At 53.6% G+C, this 15,474-nt stretch overlaps 47 non-coding genes across 47 annotated transcripts; 15 read left to right on the top strand and 32 right to left on the bottom strand.

The window, feature by feature from the left end:
* The first annotated feature begins 267 nt into the window (after positions 1–267).
* Trnap-agg (transfer RNA proline (anticodon AGG)) lies at positions 268–339 on the top strand. Its single transcript has one exon. It is a non-coding gene; the product is annotated as a tRNA-Pro (tRNA).
* A 194-nt stretch (positions 340–533) lies between these two features.
* On the bottom strand, positions 534–606 carry Trnav-aac (transfer RNA valine (anticodon AAC)). The gene has a single exon. It is a non-coding gene; the product is annotated as a tRNA-Val (tRNA).
* A 158-nt stretch (positions 607–764) lies between these two features.
* Positions 765–837, bottom strand: Trnav-cac (transfer RNA valine (anticodon CAC)). The gene has a single exon. It is a non-coding gene; the product is annotated as a tRNA-Val (tRNA).
* A 402-nt stretch (positions 838–1,239) lies between these two features.
* On the top strand, positions 1,240–1,311 carry Trnap-agg (transfer RNA proline (anticodon AGG)). The gene has a single exon. It is a non-coding gene; the product is annotated as a tRNA-Pro (tRNA).
* Positions 1,312–1,505: 194 nt separating this feature from the next.
* Trnav-aac (transfer RNA valine (anticodon AAC)) lies at positions 1,506–1,578 on the bottom strand. Its single transcript has one exon. It is a non-coding gene; the product is annotated as a tRNA-Val (tRNA).
* Positions 1,579–1,736: 158 nt separating this feature from the next.
* Positions 1,737–1,809, bottom strand: Trnav-cac (transfer RNA valine (anticodon CAC)). Its single transcript has one exon. It is a non-coding gene; the product is annotated as a tRNA-Val (tRNA).
* Positions 1,810–2,211: 402 nt separating this feature from the next.
* Positions 2,212–2,288, top strand: Trnap-agg (transfer RNA proline (anticodon AGG)). The gene has a single exon. It is a non-coding gene; the product is annotated as a tRNA-Pro (tRNA).
* Positions 2,289–2,477: 189 nt separating this feature from the next.
* Trnav-aac (transfer RNA valine (anticodon AAC)) lies at positions 2,478–2,550 on the bottom strand. The gene has a single exon. It is a non-coding gene; the product is annotated as a tRNA-Val (tRNA).
* Positions 2,551–2,708: 158 nt separating this feature from the next.
* Trnav-cac (transfer RNA valine (anticodon CAC)) lies at positions 2,709–2,781 on the bottom strand. Its single transcript has one exon. It is a non-coding gene; the product is annotated as a tRNA-Val (tRNA).
* Positions 2,782–3,183: 402 nt separating this feature from the next.
* Positions 3,184–3,255, top strand: Trnap-agg (transfer RNA proline (anticodon AGG)). Its single transcript has one exon. It is a non-coding gene; the product is annotated as a tRNA-Pro (tRNA).
* A 194-nt stretch (positions 3,256–3,449) lies between these two features.
* Positions 3,450–3,522, bottom strand: Trnav-aac (transfer RNA valine (anticodon AAC)). Its single transcript has one exon. It is a non-coding gene; the product is annotated as a tRNA-Val (tRNA).
* Positions 3,523–3,680: 158 nt separating this feature from the next.
* Positions 3,681–3,753, bottom strand: Trnav-cac (transfer RNA valine (anticodon CAC)). The gene has a single exon. It is a non-coding gene; the product is annotated as a tRNA-Val (tRNA).
* A 402-nt stretch (positions 3,754–4,155) lies between these two features.
* On the top strand, positions 4,156–4,227 carry Trnap-agg (transfer RNA proline (anticodon AGG)). Its single transcript has one exon. It is a non-coding gene; the product is annotated as a tRNA-Pro (tRNA).
* Positions 4,228–4,421: 194 nt separating this feature from the next.
* Trnav-aac (transfer RNA valine (anticodon AAC)) lies at positions 4,422–4,494 on the bottom strand. The gene has a single exon. It is a non-coding gene; the product is annotated as a tRNA-Val (tRNA).
* Positions 4,495–4,652: 158 nt separating this feature from the next.
* On the bottom strand, positions 4,653–4,725 carry Trnav-cac (transfer RNA valine (anticodon CAC)). The gene has a single exon. It is a non-coding gene; the product is annotated as a tRNA-Val (tRNA).
* A 402-nt stretch (positions 4,726–5,127) lies between these two features.
* On the top strand, positions 5,128–5,199 carry Trnap-agg (transfer RNA proline (anticodon AGG)). The gene has a single exon. It is a non-coding gene; the product is annotated as a tRNA-Pro (tRNA).
* Positions 5,200–5,393: 194 nt separating this feature from the next.
* Positions 5,394–5,466, bottom strand: Trnav-aac (transfer RNA valine (anticodon AAC)). Its single transcript has one exon. It is a non-coding gene; the product is annotated as a tRNA-Val (tRNA).
* A 158-nt stretch (positions 5,467–5,624) lies between these two features.
* Positions 5,625–5,697, bottom strand: Trnav-cac (transfer RNA valine (anticodon CAC)). The gene has a single exon. It is a non-coding gene; the product is annotated as a tRNA-Val (tRNA).
* A 402-nt stretch (positions 5,698–6,099) lies between these two features.
* Trnap-agg (transfer RNA proline (anticodon AGG)) lies at positions 6,100–6,171 on the top strand. The gene has a single exon. It is a non-coding gene; the product is annotated as a tRNA-Pro (tRNA).
* A 194-nt stretch (positions 6,172–6,365) lies between these two features.
* On the bottom strand, positions 6,366–6,438 carry Trnav-aac (transfer RNA valine (anticodon AAC)). Its single transcript has one exon. It is a non-coding gene; the product is annotated as a tRNA-Val (tRNA).
* A 158-nt stretch (positions 6,439–6,596) lies between these two features.
* Trnav-cac (transfer RNA valine (anticodon CAC)) lies at positions 6,597–6,669 on the bottom strand. The gene has a single exon. It is a non-coding gene; the product is annotated as a tRNA-Val (tRNA).
* A 402-nt stretch (positions 6,670–7,071) lies between these two features.
* Trnap-agg (transfer RNA proline (anticodon AGG)) lies at positions 7,072–7,143 on the top strand. Its single transcript has one exon. It is a non-coding gene; the product is annotated as a tRNA-Pro (tRNA).
* Positions 7,144–7,337: 194 nt separating this feature from the next.
* Trnav-aac (transfer RNA valine (anticodon AAC)) lies at positions 7,338–7,410 on the bottom strand. Its single transcript has one exon. It is a non-coding gene; the product is annotated as a tRNA-Val (tRNA).
* Positions 7,411–7,568: 158 nt separating this feature from the next.
* On the bottom strand, positions 7,569–7,641 carry Trnav-cac (transfer RNA valine (anticodon CAC)). Its single transcript has one exon. It is a non-coding gene; the product is annotated as a tRNA-Val (tRNA).
* Positions 7,642–8,043: 402 nt separating this feature from the next.
* Positions 8,044–8,115, top strand: Trnap-agg (transfer RNA proline (anticodon AGG)). The gene has a single exon. It is a non-coding gene; the product is annotated as a tRNA-Pro (tRNA).
* Positions 8,116–8,309: 194 nt separating this feature from the next.
* Trnav-aac (transfer RNA valine (anticodon AAC)) lies at positions 8,310–8,382 on the bottom strand. Its single transcript has one exon. It is a non-coding gene; the product is annotated as a tRNA-Val (tRNA).
* Positions 8,383–8,540: 158 nt separating this feature from the next.
* Positions 8,541–8,613, bottom strand: Trnav-cac (transfer RNA valine (anticodon CAC)). The gene has a single exon. It is a non-coding gene; the product is annotated as a tRNA-Val (tRNA).
* Positions 8,614–9,015: 402 nt separating this feature from the next.
* Positions 9,016–9,087, top strand: Trnap-agg (transfer RNA proline (anticodon AGG)). Its single transcript has one exon. It is a non-coding gene; the product is annotated as a tRNA-Pro (tRNA).
* A 194-nt stretch (positions 9,088–9,281) lies between these two features.
* Trnav-aac (transfer RNA valine (anticodon AAC)) lies at positions 9,282–9,354 on the bottom strand. Its single transcript has one exon. It is a non-coding gene; the product is annotated as a tRNA-Val (tRNA).
* A 158-nt stretch (positions 9,355–9,512) lies between these two features.
* Positions 9,513–9,585, bottom strand: Trnav-cac (transfer RNA valine (anticodon CAC)). The gene has a single exon. It is a non-coding gene; the product is annotated as a tRNA-Val (tRNA).
* A 402-nt stretch (positions 9,586–9,987) lies between these two features.
* Trnap-agg (transfer RNA proline (anticodon AGG)) lies at positions 9,988–10,059 on the top strand. Its single transcript has one exon. It is a non-coding gene; the product is annotated as a tRNA-Pro (tRNA).
* A 194-nt stretch (positions 10,060–10,253) lies between these two features.
* On the bottom strand, positions 10,254–10,326 carry Trnav-aac (transfer RNA valine (anticodon AAC)). Its single transcript has one exon. It is a non-coding gene; the product is annotated as a tRNA-Val (tRNA).
* Positions 10,327–10,484: 158 nt separating this feature from the next.
* Positions 10,485–10,557, bottom strand: Trnav-cac (transfer RNA valine (anticodon CAC)). Its single transcript has one exon. It is a non-coding gene; the product is annotated as a tRNA-Val (tRNA).
* A 402-nt stretch (positions 10,558–10,959) lies between these two features.
* Trnap-agg (transfer RNA proline (anticodon AGG)) lies at positions 10,960–11,031 on the top strand. Its single transcript has one exon. It is a non-coding gene; the product is annotated as a tRNA-Pro (tRNA).
* A 191-nt stretch (positions 11,032–11,222) lies between these two features.
* On the bottom strand, positions 11,223–11,296 carry Trnav-aac (transfer RNA valine (anticodon AAC)). The gene has a single exon. It is a non-coding gene; the product is annotated as a tRNA-Val (tRNA).
* A 158-nt stretch (positions 11,297–11,454) lies between these two features.
* On the bottom strand, positions 11,455–11,527 carry Trnav-cac (transfer RNA valine (anticodon CAC)). Its single transcript has one exon. It is a non-coding gene; the product is annotated as a tRNA-Val (tRNA).
* Positions 11,528–12,195: 668 nt separating this feature from the next.
* Trnav-aac (transfer RNA valine (anticodon AAC)) lies at positions 12,196–12,269 on the bottom strand. The gene has a single exon. It is a non-coding gene; the product is annotated as a tRNA-Val (tRNA).
* Positions 12,270–12,422: 153 nt separating this feature from the next.
* Trnav-cac (transfer RNA valine (anticodon CAC)) lies at positions 12,423–12,495 on the bottom strand. Its single transcript has one exon. It is a non-coding gene; the product is annotated as a tRNA-Val (tRNA).
* Positions 12,496–12,897: 402 nt separating this feature from the next.
* Positions 12,898–12,969, top strand: Trnap-agg (transfer RNA proline (anticodon AGG)). The gene has a single exon. It is a non-coding gene; the product is annotated as a tRNA-Pro (tRNA).
* A 194-nt stretch (positions 12,970–13,163) lies between these two features.
* Positions 13,164–13,236, bottom strand: Trnav-aac (transfer RNA valine (anticodon AAC)). Its single transcript has one exon. It is a non-coding gene; the product is annotated as a tRNA-Val (tRNA).
* A 157-nt stretch (positions 13,237–13,393) lies between these two features.
* On the bottom strand, positions 13,394–13,466 carry Trnav-cac (transfer RNA valine (anticodon CAC)). Its single transcript has one exon. It is a non-coding gene; the product is annotated as a tRNA-Val (tRNA).
* Positions 13,467–13,868: 402 nt separating this feature from the next.
* Trnap-agg (transfer RNA proline (anticodon AGG)) lies at positions 13,869–13,940 on the top strand. Its single transcript has one exon. It is a non-coding gene; the product is annotated as a tRNA-Pro (tRNA).
* A 194-nt stretch (positions 13,941–14,134) lies between these two features.
* Positions 14,135–14,207, bottom strand: Trnav-aac (transfer RNA valine (anticodon AAC)). The gene has a single exon. It is a non-coding gene; the product is annotated as a tRNA-Val (tRNA).
* A 157-nt stretch (positions 14,208–14,364) lies between these two features.
* Positions 14,365–14,437, bottom strand: Trnav-cac (transfer RNA valine (anticodon CAC)). The gene has a single exon. It is a non-coding gene; the product is annotated as a tRNA-Val (tRNA).
* Positions 14,438–14,839: 402 nt separating this feature from the next.
* Trnap-agg (transfer RNA proline (anticodon AGG)) lies at positions 14,840–14,911 on the top strand. Its single transcript has one exon. It is a non-coding gene; the product is annotated as a tRNA-Pro (tRNA).
* A 194-nt stretch (positions 14,912–15,105) lies between these two features.
* Positions 15,106–15,178, bottom strand: Trnav-aac (transfer RNA valine (anticodon AAC)). The gene has a single exon. It is a non-coding gene; the product is annotated as a tRNA-Val (tRNA).
* Positions 15,179–15,335: 157 nt separating this feature from the next.
* Positions 15,336–15,408, bottom strand: Trnav-cac (transfer RNA valine (anticodon CAC)). Its single transcript has one exon. It is a non-coding gene; the product is annotated as a tRNA-Val (tRNA).
* Positions 15,409–15,474: the final 66 nt, after the last annotated feature.

The raw sequence follows: 15,474 nt of genomic DNA, 5'->3' as shown, positions 1-15,474 counted from the left end.
TCGAGAGGGTGTCTGCCGTAGCACCCCTAACGAGATAGCGGCGTTTCGCGCAGTCGTTATTGCAAGTCATATCAGCAAAAGCAATCACTTTCTCAGCAGCAGGCATTGCGAGCCCCGCGGCAGCTCTACATGAAGGTACCAATAGCCCAGGAAGGCCGCCGACCGCGGGAATTCGCGCCGCCCCCATCCCGCAAGCGTACACGAGACTTTCAGGGCAGCCTGGACGACATCGAGGGACTGGAATAATTGGCATTCGCCGGGTCACAGGGCTCGTTGGTCTAGGGGTATGATTCCTGCTTAGGGTGCAGGAGGTCCCGGGTTCAAATCCCGGACGAGCCCTAGCGTTTTGTGCAAACTGATCGCACGTCAGTGGCTGAGTCAGCGCAACAAGCTCGCCGTCAATATCAAATGAATTTCTTATTCGATGTGAGCAATTGACACTCTGGTCCGACACGTGAAGGCGATTACGAGGGTTTCGGGTACAGATGGTAGCAGATGCATGTTAGTACGTCTTGCTTAAAGTGATGAAAAAGTGTTTCGTCCCGGGATCTAACCGGGGACCTTCTGCGTGTTAGGCAGACGTGATAACCGCTACACCACGGAAACTGCTTGTGTGCACCTTACTTCACAGACAACTTGTAGTGATGTTGCCATCGTAACTAAAAAATTCAATAAATGTGGTACTTGCAAAACGAAGGGACATGCAGCAGATCCACACACGACGTGGCTCATTGGAGGACAATACGACATAGGCAGGAAAGTACTGTTCCCGCCCGGGATCGAACCGGGGACCTTCTGCGTGTGAAGCAGACGTGATAACCGCTACACTACGGAAACGACGGACCCGAGGAGTCCATCCTTGTTCACTCGAACTTGCCTCAGACTTTCTCTCGTCCGCGAATGCACAAACGACAGTTCTTTTGTCAGCCTGGAACCCATCACAGCCGAGGGCTCAAGAAGTCTTCGGGGTGCTCGAGAGGGTGTCTGCCGTAGCACCCCTAACGAGATAGCGGCGTTTCGCGCAGTCGTTATTGCAAGTCATATCAGCAAAAGCAATCACTTTCTCAGTAGCAGGCAGTGCGAGCCCAGCGGCAGCTCTACATGAAGGTACCAATAGCCCAGGAAGGCCGCCGACCGCGGGAATTCGCGCCGCCCCCATCCCGCCAGCGTACACGAGACTTCTAGGGCACCCTGGACGACATCGAGGGACTGGAATAATTGGCATCCGCCGTGTCACAGGGCTCGTTGGTCTAGGGTTATGATTCCTGCTTAGGGTGCAGGAGGTCCCGGGTTCAAATCCCGGACGAGCCCTAGCGTTTTGTGCACACTGATCGCACGTCAGTGGCTGAGTCAGCGCAAAAAGCTCGCCGTCAATATCAAATGAATTTCTTATTCGATGTGAGCAATTGACACTCGGGTCCGACGCCTGAAGGCGATTACGAGGGTTTCGGGTACAGATGGTAGCAGATGCATGTTAGTACGTCTTGCTTAAAGTGATGAAAAAGTGTTTCCGCCCGGGATCGAACCGGGGACCTTCTGCGTGTTAGGCAGACGCGATAACCGCTACACCACGGAAACAGCTTGTGTGCACCTTACTTCACAGACAACTTGTAGTGATGTTGCCATCGTAACTAAAAAATTCAATAAATGTGGTACTTGCAAAACGAAGGGACATGCAGCAGATCCACACACGACGTGGCTCATTGGAGGACAATACGACATAGGCAGGAAAGTACTGCTCCCGCCTGGGATCGAACCGGGGACCTTCTGCGTGTGAAGCAGACGTGATAACCGCTACACTACGGAAACGACGGACACGAGGAGTCCATCCTTGTTCACTCGAACTTGCCTCAGACTTTCTCTCGTCCGCGAATGCACACACGACAGTTCTTTTGTCAGCCTGGAACCCATCACAGCCGAGGGCTCAAGAAGTCTTCGGGGTGCTCGAGAGGGTGTCTGCCGTAGCACCCCTAACGAGATAGCGGCGTTTCGCGCAGTCGTTATTGCAAGTCATATCAGCAAAAGCAATCACTTTCTCAGCAGCAGGCATTGCGAGCCCAGCGGCAGCTCTACATGAAGGTACCAATAGCCCAGGAAGGCCGCCGACCGCGGGAATTCGCGCCGCCCCCATCCCGCCAGCGTACACGAGACTTCTAGGGCACCCTGGACGACATCGAGGGACTGGAATAATTGGCATTCGCTGTGTCACAGGCCTCGTTGGCCTAGGGGTATGATTCCTGCTTAGGGTGCAGGAGGTCCCGGGTTCAAATCCCGGACGAGTCCTAGCGTTTTGTGCACACTGATCGCACGTCAGTGGCTGAGTCAGCGCAAAAAGCTCGCCGTCAATATCAAATGAATTTCTTATTCGATGTGAGCAATTGACACTCGGGTCCGACGCCTGAAGGCGATTACGAGGGTTTCGGGTACAGATGGTAGCAGAAGCATGTTAGTACGTCTTGCTTAAAGTAATGAAAAAGTGTTTCCGCCCGGGATCGAACCGGGGACCTTCTGCGTGTTAGGCAGACGTGATAACCGCTACACCACGGAAACTGCTTGTGTGCACCTTACTTCACAGACAACTTGTAGTGATGTTGCCATCGTAACTAAAAAATTCAATAAATGTGGTACTTGCATAACGAAGAGACATGCAGCAGATCCACACACGACGTGGCTCATTGGAGGACAATACGACATAGGCAGGAAAGTACTGTTCCCGCCCGGGATCGAACCGGGGACCTTCTGCGTGTGAAGCAGACGTGATAACCGCTACACTACGGAAACGACGGACCCGAGGAGTCCATCCTTGTTCACTCGAACTTGCCTCAGACTTTCTCTCGTCCGCGAATGCACAAACGACAGTTCTTTTGTCAGCCTGGAACCCATCACAGCCGAGGGCTCAAGAAGTCTTCGGGGTGCTCGAGAGGGTGTCTGCCGTAGCACCCCTAACGAGATAGCGGCGTTTCGCGCAGTCGTTATTGCAAGTCATATCAGCAAAAGCAATCACTTTCTCAGTAGCAGGCAGTGCGAGCCCAGCGGCAGCTCTACATGAAGGTACCAATAGCCCAGGAAGGCCGCCGACCGCGGGAATTCGCGCCGCCCCCATCCCGCCAGCGTACACGAGACTTCTAGGGCACCCTGGACGACATCGAGGGACTGGAATAATTGGCATCCGCCGTGTCACAGGGCTCGTTGGTCTAGGGTTATGATTCCTGCTTAGGGTGCAGGAGGTCCCGGGTTCAAATCCCGGACGAGCCCTAGCGTTTTGTGCACACTGATCGCACGTCAGTGGCTGAGTCAGCGCAAAAAGCTCGCCGTCAATATCAAATGAATTTCTTATTCGATGTGAGCAATTGACACTCGGGTCCGACGCCTGAAGGCGATTACGAGGGTTTCGGGTACAGATGGTAGCAGATGCATGTTAGTACGTCTTGCTTAAAGTGATGAAAAAGTGTTTCCGCCCGGGATCGAACCGGGGACCTTCTGCGTGTTAGGCAGACGCGATAACCGCTACACCACGGAAACAGCTTGTGTGCACCTTACTTCACAGACAACTTGTAGTGATGTTGCCATCGTAACTAAAAAATTCAATAAATGTGGTACTTGCAAAACGAAGGGACATGCAGCAGATCCACACACGACGTGGCTCATTGGAGGACAATACGACATAGGCAGGAAAGTACTGCTCCCGCCTGGGATCGAACCGGGGACCTTCTGCGTGTGAAGCAGACGTGATAACCGCTACACTACGGAAACGACGGACACGAGGAGTCCATCCTTGTTCACTCGAACTTGCCTCAGACTTTCTCTCGTCCGCGAATGCACACACGACAGTTCTTTTGTCAGCCTGGAACCCATCACAGCCGAGGGCTCAAGAAGTCTTCGGGGTGCTCGAGAGGGTGTCTGCCGTAGCACCCCTAACGAGATAGCGGCGTTTCGCGCAGTCGTTATTGCAAGTCATATCAGCAAAAGCAATCACTTTCTCAGCAGCAGGCATTGCGAGCCCCGCGGCAGCTCTACATGAAGGTACCAATAGCCCAGGAAGGCCGCCGACCGCGGGAATTCGCGCCGCCCCCATCCCGCCAGCGTACACGAGACTTCTAGGGCACCCTGGACGACATCGAGGGACTGGAATAATTGGCATCCGCCGTGTCACAGGGCTCGTTGGTCTAGGGTTATGATTCCTGCTTAGGGTGCAGGAGGTCCCGGGTTCAAATCCCGGACGAGCCCTAGCGTTTTGTGCACACTGATCGCACGTCAGTGGCTGAGTCAGCGCAAAAAGCTCGCCGTCAATATCAAATGAATTTCTTATTCGATGTGAGCAATTGACACTCGGGTCCGACGCCTGAAGGCGATTACGAGGGTTTCGGGTACAGATGGTAGCAGATGCATGTTAGTACGTCTTGCTTAAAGTGATGAAAAAGTGTTTCCGCCCGGGATCGAACCGGGGACCTTCTGCGTGTTAGGCAGACGCGATAACCGCTACACCACGGAAACAGCTTGTGTGCACCTTACTTCACAGACAACTTGTAGTGATGTTGCCATCGTAACTAAAAAATTCAATAAATGTGGTACTTGCAAAACGAAGGGACATGCAGCAGATCCACACACGACGTGGCTCATTGGAGGACAATACGACATAGGCAGGAAAGTACTGCTCCCGCCTGGGATCGAACCGGGGACCTTCTGCGTGTGAAGCAGACGTGATAACCGCTACACTACGGAAACGACGGACACGAGGAGTCCATCCTTGTTCACTCGAACTTGCCTCAGACTTTCTCTCGTCCGCGAATGCACACACGACAGTTCTTTTGTCAGCCTGGAACCCATCACAGCCGAGGGCTCAAGAAGTCTTCGGGGTGCTCGAGAGGGTGTCTGCCGTAGCACCCCTAACGAGATAGCGGCGTTTCGCGCAGTCGTTATTGCAAGTCATATCAGCAAAAGCAATCACTTTCTCAGCAGCAGGCATTGCGAGCCCCGCGGCAGCTCTACATGAAGGTACCAATAGCCCAGGAAGGCCGCCGACCGCGGGAATTCGCGCCGCCCCCATCCCGCAAGCGTACACGAGACTTTCAGGGCAGCCTGGACGACATCGAGGGACTGGAATAATTGGCATTCGCCGGGTCACAGGGCTCGTTGGTCTAGGGGTATGATTCCTGCTTAGGGTGCAGGAGGTCCCGGGTTCAAATCCCGGACGAGCCCTAGCGTTTTGTGCAAACTGATCGCACGTCAGTGGCTGAGTCAGCGCAACAAGCTCGCCGTCAATATCAAATGAATTTCTTATTCGATGTGAGCAATTGACACTCTGGTCCGACACGTGAAGGCGATTACGAGGGTTTCGGGTACAGATGGTAGCAGATGCATGTTAGTACGTCTTGCTTAAAGTGATGAAAAAGTGTTTCGTCCCGGGATCTAACCGGGGACCTTCTGCGTGTTAGGCAGACGTGATAACCGCTACACCACGGAAACTGCTTGTGTGCACCTTACTTCACAGACAACTTGTAGTGATGTTGCCATCGTAACTAAAAAATTCAATAAATGTGGTACTTGCAAAACGAAGGGACATGCAGCAGATCCACACACGACGTGGCTCATTGGAGGACAATACGACATAGGCAGGAAAGTACTGTTCCCGCCCGGGATCGAACCGGGGACCTTCTGCGTGTGAAGCAGACGTGATAACCGCTACACTACGGAAACGACGGACCCGAGGAGTCCATCCTTGTTCACTCGAACTTGCCTCAGACTTTCTCTCGTCCGCGAATGCACAAACGACAGTTCTTTTGTCAGCCTGGAACCCATCACAGCCGAGGGCTCAAGAAGTCTTCGGGGTGCTCGAGAGGGTGTCTGCCGTAGCACCCCTAACGAGATAGCGGCGTTTCGCGCAGTCGTTATTGCAAGTCATATCAGCAAAAGCAATCACTTTCTCAGTAGCAGGCAGTGCGAGCCCAGCGGCAGCTCTACATGAAGGTACCAATAGCCCAGGAAGGCCGCCGACCGCGGGAATTCGCGCCGCCCCCATCCCGCCAGCGTACACGAGACTTCTAGGGCACCCTGGACGACATCGAGGGACTGGAATAATTGGCATTCGCCGGGTCACAGGGCTCGTTGGTCTAGGGGTATGATTCCTGCTTAGGGTGCAGGAGGTCCCGGGTTCAAATCCCGGACGAGCCCTAGCGTTTTGTGCAAACTGATCGCACGTCAGTGGCTGAGTCAGCGCAACAAGCTCGCCGTCAATATCAAATGAATTTCTTATTCGATGTGAGCAATTGACACTCTGGTCCGACACGTGAAGGCGATTACGAGGGTTTCGGGTACAGATGGTAGCAGATGCATGTTAGTACGTCTTGCTTAAAGTGATGAAAAAGTGTTTCGTCCCGGGATCTAACCGGGGACCTTCTGCGTGTTAGGCAGACGTGATAACCGCTACACCACGGAAACTGCTTGTGTGCACCTTACTTCACAGACAACTTGTAGTGATGTTGCCATCGTAACTAAAAAATTCAATAAATGTGGTACTTGCAAAACGAAGGGACATGCAGCAGATCCACACACGACGTGGCTCATTGGAGGACAATACGACATAGGCAGGAAAGTACTGTTCCCGCCCGGGATCGAACCGGGGACCTTCTGCGTGTGAAGCAGACGTGATAACCGCTACACTACGGAAACGACGGACCCGAGGAGTCCATCCTTGTTCACTCGAACTTGCCTCAGACTTTCTCTCGTCCGCGAATGCACAAACGACAGTTCTTTTGTCAGCCTGGAACCCATCACAGCCGAGGGCTCAAGAAGTCTTCGGGGTGCTCGAGAGGGTGTCTGCCGTAGCACCCCTAACGAGATAGCGGCGTTTCGCGCAGTCGTTATTGCAAGTCATATCAGCAAAAGCAATCACTTTCTCAGTAGCAGGCAGTGCGAGCCCAGCGGCAGCTCTACATGAAGGTACCAATAGCCCAGGAAGGCCGCCGACCGCGGGAATTCGCGCCGCCCCCATCCCGCCAGCGTACACGAGACTTCTAGGGCACCCTGGACGACATCGAGGGACTGGAATAATTGGCATCCGCCGTGTCACAGGGCTCGTTGGTCTAGGGTTATGATTCCTGCTTAGGGTGCAGGAGGTCCCGGGTTCAAATCCCGGACGAGCCCTAGCGTTTTGTGCACACTGATCGCACGTCAGTGGCTGAGTCAGCGCAAAAAGCTCGCCGTCAATATCAAATGAATTTCTTATTCGATGTGAGCAATTGACACTCGGGTCCGACGCCTGAAGGCGATTACGAGGGTTTCGGGTACAGATGGTAGCAGATGCATGTTAGTACGTCTTGCTTAAAGTGATGAAAAAGTGTTTCCGCCCGGGATCGAACCGGGGACCTTCTGCGTGTTAGGCAGACGCGATAACCGCTACACCACGGAAACAGCTTGTGTGCACCTTACTTCACAGACAACTTGTAGTGATGTTGCCATCGTAACTAAAAAATTCAATAAATGTGGTACTTGCAAAACGAAGGGACATGCAGCAGATCCACACACGACGTGGCTCATTGGAGGACAATACGACATAGGCAGGAAAGTACTGCTCCCGCCTGGGATCGAACCGGGGACCTTCTGCGTGTGAAGCAGACGTGATAACCGCTACACTACGGAAACGACGGACACGAGGAGTCCATCCTTGTTCACTCGAACTTGCCTCAGACTTTCTCTCGTCCGCGAATGCACACACGACAGTTCTTTTGTCAGCCTGGAACCCATCACAGCCGAGGGCTCAAGAAGTCTTCGGGGTGCTCGAGAGGGTGTCTGCCGTAGCACCCCTAACGAGATAGCGGCGTTTCGCGCAGTCGTTATTGCAAGTCATATCAGCAAAAGCAATCACTTTCTCAGCAGCAGGCATTGCGAGCCCCGCGGCAGCTCTACATGAAGGTACCAATAGCCCAGGAAGGCCGCCGACCGCGGGAATTCGCGCCGCCCCCATCCCGCAAGCGTACACGAGACTTTCAGGGCAGCCTGGACGACATCGAGGGACTGGAATAATTGGCATTCGCCGGGTCACAGGGCTCGTTGGTCTAGGGGTATGATTCCTGCTTAGGGTGCAGGAGGTCCCGGGTTCAAATCCCGGACGAGCCCTAGCGTTTTGTGCAAACTGATCGCACGTCAGTGGCTGAGTCAGCGCAACAAGCTCGCCGTCAATATCAAATGAATTTCTTATTCGATGTGAGCAATTGACACTCTGGTCCGACACGTGAAGGCGATTACGAGGGTTTCGGGTACAGATGGTAGCAGATGCATGTTAGTACGTCTTGCTTAAAGTGATGAAAAAGTGTTTCGTCCCGGGATCTAACCGGGGACCTTCTGCGTGTTAGGCAGACGTGATAACCGCTACACCACGGAAACTGCTTGTGTGCACCTTACTTCACAGACAACTTGTAGTGATGTTGCCATCGTAACTAAAAAATTCAATAAATGTGGTACTTGCAAAACGAAGGGACATGCAGCAGATCCACACACGACGTGGCTCATTGGAGGACAATACGACATAGGCAGGAAAGTACTGTTCCCGCCCGGGATCGAACCGGGGACCTTCTGCGTGTGAAGCAGACGTGATAACCGCTACACTACGGAAACGACGGACCCGAGGAGTCCATCCTTGTTCACTCGAACTTGCCTCAGACTTTCTCTCGTCCGCGAATGCACAAACGACAGTTCTTTTGTCAGCCTGGAACCCATCACAGCCGAGGGCTCAAGAAGTCTTCGGGGTGCTCGAGAGGGTGTCTGCCGTAGCACCCCTAACGAGATAGCGGCGTTTCGCGCAGTCGTTATTGCAAGTCATATCAGCAAAAGCAATCACTTTCTCAGTAGCAGGCAGTGCGAGCCCAGCGGCAGCTCTACATGAAGGTACCAATAGCCCAGGAAGGCCGCCGACCGCGGGAATTCGCGCCGCCCCCATCCCGCCAGCGTACACGAGACTTCTAGGGCACCCTGGACGACATCGAGGGACTGGAATAATTGGCATCCGCCGTGTCACAGGGCTCGTTGGTCTAGGGTTATGATTCCTGCTTAGGGTGCAGGAGGTCCCGGGTTCAAATCCCGGACGAGCCCTAGCGTTTTGTGCACACTGATCGCACGTCAGTGGCTGAGTCAGCGCAAAAAGCTCGCCGTCAATATCAAATGAATTTCTTATTCGATGTGAGCAATTGACACTCGGGTCCGACGCCTGAAGGCGATTACGAGGGTTTCGGGTACAGATGGTAGCAGATGCATGTTAGTACGTCTTGCTTAAAGTGATGAAAAAGTGTTTCCGCCCGGGATCGAACCGGGGACCTTCTGCGTGTTAGGCAGACGCGATAACCGCTACACCACGGAAACAGCTTGTGTGCACCTTACTTCACAGACAACTTGTAGTGATGTTGCCATCGTAACTAAAAAATTCAATAAATGTGGTACTTGCAAAACGAAGGGACATGCAGCAGATCCACACACGACGTGGCTCATTGGAGGACAATACGACATAGGCAGGAAAGTACTGCTCCCGCCTGGGATCGAACCGGGGACCTTCTGCGTGTGAAGCAGACGTGATAACCGCTACACTACGGAAACGACGGACACGAGGAGTCCATCCTTGTTCACTCGAACTTGCCTCAGACTTTCTCTCGTCCGCGAATGCACACACGACAGTTCTTTTGTCAGCCTGGAACCCATCACAGCCGAGGGCTCAAGAAGTCTTCGGGGTGCTCGAGAGGGTGTCTGCCGTAGCACCCCTAACGAGATAGCGGCGTTTCGCGCAGTCGTTATTGCAAGTCATATCAGCAAAAGCAATCACTTTCTCAGCAGCAGGCATTGCGAGCCCCGCGGCAGCTCTACATGAAGGTACCAATAGCCCAGGAAGGCCGCCGACCGCGGGAATTCGCGCCGCCCCCATCCCGCAAGCGTACACGAGACTTTCAGGGCAGCCTGGACGACATCGAGGGACTGGAATAATTGGCATTCGCCGGGTCACAGGGCTCGTTGGTCTAGGGGTATGATTCCTGCTTAGGGTGCAGGAGGTCCCGGGTTCAAATCCCGGACGAGCCCTAGCGTTTTGTGCAAACTGATCGCACGTCAGTGGCTGAGTCAGCGCAACAAGCTCGCCGTCAATATCAAATGAATTTCTTATTCGATGTGAGCAATTGACACTCTGGTCCGACACGTGAAGGCGATTACGAGGGTTTCGGGTACAGATGGTAGCAGATGCATGTTAGTACGTCTTGCTTAAAGTGATGAAAAAGTGTTTCGTCCCGGGATCTAACCGGGGACCTTCTGCGTGTTAGGCAGACGTGATAACCGCTACACCACGGAAACTGCTTGTGTGCACCTTACTTCACAGACAACTTGTAGTGATGTTGCCATCGTAACTAAAAAATTCAATAAATGTGGTACTTGCAAAACGAAGGGACATGCAGCAGATCCACACACGACGTGGCTCATTGGAGGACAATACGACATAGGCAGGAAAGTACTGTTCCCGCCCGGGATCGAACCGGGGACCTTCTGCGTGTGAAGCAGACGTGATAACCGCTACACTACGGAAACGACGGACCCGAGGAGTCCATCCTTGTTCACTCGAACTTGCCTCAGACTTTCTCTCGTCCGCGAATGCACAAACGACAGTTCTTTTGTCAGCCTGGAACCCATCACAGCCGAGGGCTCAAGAAGTCTTCGGGGTGCTCGAGAGGGTGTCTGCCGTAGCACCCCTAACGAGATAGCGGCGTTTCGCGCAGTCGTTATTGCAAGTCATATCAGCAAAAGCAATCACTTTCTCAGCAGCAGGCATTGCGAGCCCCGCGGCAGCTCTACATGAAGGTACCAATAGCCCAGGAAGGCCGCCGACCGCGGGAATTCGCGCCGCCCCCATCCCGCAAGCGTACACGAGACTTTCAGGGCAGCCTGGACGACATCGAGGGACTGGAATAATTGGCATTCGCCGGGTCACAGGGCTCGTTGGTCTAGGGGTATGATTCCTGCTTAGGGTGCAGGAGGTCCCGGGTTCAAATCCCGGACGAGCCCTAGCGTTTTGTGCAAACTGATCGCACGTCAGTGGCTGAGTCAGCGCAACAAGCTCGCCGTCAATATCAAATGAATTTCTTATTCGATGTGAGCAATTGACACTCTGGTCCGACACGTGAAGGCGATTACGAGGGTTTCGGCAGATGGTAGCAGATGCATGTTAGTACGTCTTGCTTAAAGTGATGAAAAAGTGTTTTCGTCCCGGGATCTAACCGGGGACCTTCTGCGTGTTAGGCAGACGTGATAACCGCTACACCACGGAAACTGCTTGTGTGCACCTTACTTCACAGACAACTTGTAGTGATGTTGCCATCGTAACTAAAAAATTCAATAAATGTGGTACTTGCAAAACGAAGGGACATGCAGCAGATCCACACACGACGTGGCTCATTGGAGGACAATACGACATAGGCAGGAAAGTACTGTTCCCGCCCGGGATCGAACCGGGGACCTTCTGCGTGTGAAGCAGACGTGATAACCGCTACACTACGGAAACGACGGACCCGAGGAGTCCATCCTTGTTCACTCGAACTTGCCTCAGACTTTCTCTCGTCCGCGAATGCACAAACGACAGTTCTTTTGTCAGCCTGGAACCCATCACAGCCGAGGGCTCAAGAAGTCTTCGGGGTGCTCGAGAGGGTGTCTGCCGTAGCACCCCTAACGAGATAGCGGCGTTTCGCGCAGTCGTTATTGCAAGTCATATCAGCAAAAGCAATCACTTTCTCAGTAGCAGGCAGTGCGAGCCCAGCGGCAGCTCTACATGAAGGTACCAATAGCCCAGGAAGGCCGCCGACCGCGGGAATTCGCGCCGCCCCCATCCCGCCAGCGTACACGAGACTTCTAGGGCACCCTGGACGACATCGAGGGACTGGAATAATTGGCATCCGCCGTGTCACAGGGCTCGTTGGTCTAGGGTTATGATTCCTGCTTAGGGTGGCAGGAGGTCCCGGGTTCAAATCCCGGACGAGCCCTAGCGTTTTGTGCACACTGATCGCACGTCAGTGGCTGAGTCAGCGCAAAAAGCTCGCCGTCAATATCAAATGAATTTCTTATTCGATGTGAGCAATTGACACTCGGGTCCGACGCCTGAAGGCGATTACGAGGGTTCGGGTACAGATGGTAGCAGATGCATGTTAGTACGTCTTGCTTAAAGTGATGAAAAAGTGTTTCCGCCCGGGATCGAACCGGGGACCTTCTGCGTGTTAGGCAGACGCGATAACCGCTACACCACGGAAAACAGCTTGTGTGCACCTTACTTCACAGACAACTTGTAGTGATGTTGCCATCGTAACTAAAAAATTCAATAAATGTGGTACTTGCAAAACGAAGGGACATGCAGCCACACACGACGTGGCTCATTGGAGGACAATACGACATAGGCAGGAAAATACTGTTCCCGCCCGGGATCGAACCGGGGACCTTCTGCGTGTGAAGCAGACGTGATAACCGCTACACTACGGAAACGACGGACCCGAGGAGTCCATCCTTGTTCACTCGAACTTGCCTCAGACTTTCTCTCGTCCGCGAATGCACACACGACAGTTCTTTTGTCAGCCTGGAGCCCATCACAGCCGAGGGCTCAAGAAGTCTTCGGGGTGCTCGAGAGGGTGTCTGCCGTAGCACCCCTAACGAGATAGCGGCGTTTCGCGCAGTCGTTATTGCAAGTCATATCAGCAAAAGCAATCACTTTCTCAGCAGCAGGCAGTGCGAGCCCAGCGGCAGCTCTACATGAAGGTACCAGTAGCCCAGGAAGGCCGCCGACCGCGGGAATTCGCGCCGCCCCCATCCCGCCAGCGTACACGAGACTTCCAGGGCACCCTGGACGACATCGAGGGCCTGGAATATTTGGCATTCGCCGTGTCACAGGGCTCGTTGGTCTAGGGGTATGATTCCTGCTTAGGGTGCAGGAGGTCCCGGGTTCAAATCCCGGACGAGCCCTAGCGTTTTGTGCAAACTGATCGCACGTCAGTGGCTGAGTCAGCGCAAAAAGCTCGCCGTCAATATCAAATGAATTTCTTATTCGATGTGAGCAATTGACACTCGGGTCCGACGCGTGAAGGCGATTACGAAGGTTTCGGGTACAGATGGTAGCAGATGCATGTTAGTACGTCTTGCTTAGAGTGATGAAAAAGTGTTTCCGCCCGGGATCGAACCGGGGACCTTCTGCGTGTTAGGCAGACGTGATAACCGCTACACCACGGAAACTGCTTGTGTGCACCTTACTTCACAGACAACTTATAGTGATGTTGCCATCGTAACTAAAAAATTCAATAAATGTGGTACTTGCAAACGAAGGGACATGCAGCAGATCCACACACGACGTGGCTCATTGGAGGACAATACGACATAGGCAGGAAAATACTGTTCCCACCCGGGCTCGAACCGGGGACCTTCTGCGTGTGAAGCAGACGTGATAACCGCTACACTACGGAAACGACGGACCCGAGGAGTCCATTCTTGTTCACTCGAACTTGCCTCAGACTTTCTCTCGTCCGCGCATGCACACACGACAGTTCTTTTGTCAGCCTGGAGCCCATCACAGCCGAGGGCTCAAGAAGTCTTCGGGGTGCTCGAAAGGGTGTCTGCCGTAGCACCCCTAACGAGATAGCGGCGTTTCGCGCAGTCGTTATTGCAAGTCATATCAGCAAAAGCAATCACTTTCTCAGCAGCAGGCAGTGCGAGCCCAGCGGCAGCTCTACATGAAGGTACCAGTAGCCCAGGAAGGCCGCCGACCGCGGGAATTCGCGCCGCCCCCATCCCGCCAGCGTACACGAGACTTCCAGGGCACCCTGGACGACATCGAGGGCCTGGAATATTTGGCATTCGCCGTGTCACAGGGCTCGTTGGTCTAGGGGTATGATTCCTGCTTAGGGTGCAGGAGGTCCCGGGTTCAAATCCCGGACGAGCCCTAGCGTTTTGTGCAAACTGATCGCACGTCAGTGGCTGAGTCAGCGCAAAAAGCTCGCCGTCAATATCAAATGAATTTCTTATTCGATGTGAGCAATTGACACTCGGGTCCGACGCGTGAAGGCGATTACGAAGGTTTCGGGTACAGATGGTAGCAGATGCATGTTAGTACGTCTTGCTTAAAGTGATGAAAAAGTGTTTCCGCCCGGGATCGAACCGGGGACCTTCTGCGTGTTAGGCAGACGTGATAACCGCTACACCACGGAAACTGCTTGTGTGCACCTTACTTCACAGACAACTTATAGTGATGTTGCCATCGTAACTAAAAAATTCAATAAATGTGGTACTTGCAAACGAAGGGACATGCAGCAGATCCACACACGACGTGGCTCATTGGAGGACAATACGACATAGGCAGGAAAATACTGTTCCCGCCCGGGATCGAACCGGGGACCTTCTGCGTGTGAAGCAGACGTGATAACCGCTACACTACGGAAACGACGGACCCGAGGAGTCCATCCTTGTTCACTCGAACTTGCCTCAGACTTTCTCTCGTCCGCGAATGCACACACGACAGTTCTTTTGTCAGCCTGGAGCCCATCACAGCCGAGGGCTCAAGAAGTCTTCGGGGTGCTCGAGAGGGTGTCTGCCGTAGCACCCCTAACGAGATAGCGGCGTTTCGCGCAGTCGTTATTGCAAGTCATATCAGCAAAAGCAATCACTTTCTCAGCAGCAGGCAGTGCGAGCCCAGCGGCAGCTCTACATGAAGGTACCAGTAGCCCAGGAAGGCCGCCGACCGCGGGAATTCGCGCCGCCCCCATCCCGCCAGCGTACACGAGACTTCCAGGGCACCCTGGACGACATCGAGGGCCTGGAATATTTGGCATTCGCCGTGTCACAGGGCTCGTTGGTCTAGGGGTATGATTCCTGCTTAGGGTGCAGGAGGTCCCGGGTTCAAATCCCGGACGAGCCCTAGCGTTTTGTGCAAACTGATCGCACGTCAGTGGCTGAGTCAGCGCAAAAAGCTCGCCGTCAATATCAAATGAATTTCTTATTCGATGTGAGCAATTGACACTCGGGTCCGACGCGTGAAGGCGATTACGAAGGTTTCGGGTACAGATGGTAGCAGATGCATGTTAGTACGTCTTGCTTAAAGTGATGAAAAAGTGTTTCCGCCCGGGATCGAACCGGGGACCTTCTGCGTGTTAGGCAGACGTGATAACCGCTACACCACGGAAACTGCTTGTGTGCACCTTACTTCACAGACAACTTATAGTGATGTTGCCATCGTAACTAAAAAATTCAATAAATGTGGTACTTGCAAACGAAGGGACATGCAGCAGATCCACACACGACGTGGCTCATTGGAGGACAATACGACATAGGCAGGAAAATACTGTTCCCGCCCGGGATCGAACCGGGGACCTTCTGCGTGTGAAGCAGACGTGATAACCGCTACACTACGGAAACGACGGACCCGAGGAGTCCATCCTTGTTCACTCGAACTTGCCTCAGACTTTCTCTCGTCCGCGAATG

Source organism: Schistocerca serialis, chromosome 2 (genome assembly GCF_023864345.2).
Source record: "Schistocerca serialis cubense isolate TAMUIC-IGC-003099 chromosome 2, iqSchSeri2.2, whole genome shotgun sequence".
NCBI classification, from domain to species: domain Eukaryota; kingdom Metazoa; phylum Arthropoda; class Insecta; order Orthoptera; family Acrididae; genus Schistocerca; species Schistocerca serialis.
This window is presented reverse-complemented; position numbering and strand designations above follow the sequence as displayed.